Consider the following 1,108-nt stretch of genomic DNA (forward strand, 5'->3'; position numbering starts at 1 on the left):
CAAGAAGACAGTTTCTGCAGACCTCTCAGCTCCTTCTTCAGCATTATGTTTGCCTGTATGCCAACCATACTTCTTGCTACAATGAAAATGGTCCAAACCTCTGAAACTATAAACCAGCCCTAATTAAACGTTTGCTTTTAAAATAAAAAATAATAATTAAAAAAAAGGCAATCTCTCAGCATAACTTCTCCTTTAAGTAAAAAAAAAAAAAAAAAAAATCCAAAGAGATGATGCTGAATTTCTTACATGATGCATTTGTGGGAAATACAAAAGTGTGGGGTAGATGATCATTGTCCAGCCTGTTTGTAAATGTGTTGTGGCCTCCGTGTCTTCGGGGCATTATTAAAAAGTAAGTACAATTTGATGACAGATGTTGTGTCATTCTGCTCGTACAAGGGACTGGATGCTGAGAGAAACCATCAATTTAGAAATAAATTGTACTCTCCCAGTACAATTGCACATCTCTGGAGGGTTGCTCTTTGTGTCTGCTGAAGGGCTGGTTACAAATGCATAAGCAATAGAACAATCAATTTATATTCTAAGGGTTCTGGGGATAAATTAGAAATAGCAACATTATGGATGATCATATTTTTAAAAATGGGATATTGTGGGGCTCAGCTTTCTGGTTTTTTCTTAATTGAAAATAGAATCTTCTCTCATACAATATATCTCAACCACAGTTTTCTCTCCTTCCGCTCCTCCCATCTCCCTTTCTTCATCTCTTCTCTTCCCTAGATCTGCTCCTCCTTCCAGAAAAGAACAGGTTTTCAAAAGAGGACCGTCAAATAGGACAAAACAAGATGCATTAAGACAAGGCAAAAACCCTCATATAGGAACTGTTAAAGGCAACTTAATAGGAGGAAAAGAGTCCCAAGTTCAGACAAAAGAGTCAGTGATATACCTGCTCACAATTTGAGGAGCCTCATCCACCCCCAAAACACCAAGCTAACAGCCATGACATATATGCAGAAAATCTGGCTCTCAGAATCTGAAGCAGCAAACATGAGGCCTGCAGGAGTCAGCTGTCTTTTTCAAATATGTTTCTTTTTATTTTTTATTAGATATTTTCTTTATTTACATGTAAATTTCTCCTTTCCCAGTTTCCCCT

This window comes from Mastomys coucha, unplaced genomic scaffold (genome assembly GCF_008632895.1).
Source record: "Mastomys coucha isolate ucsf_1 unplaced genomic scaffold, UCSF_Mcou_1 pScaffold20, whole genome shotgun sequence".
Lineage (NCBI taxonomy): Eukaryota > Metazoa > Chordata > Mammalia > Rodentia > Muridae > Mastomys > Mastomys coucha.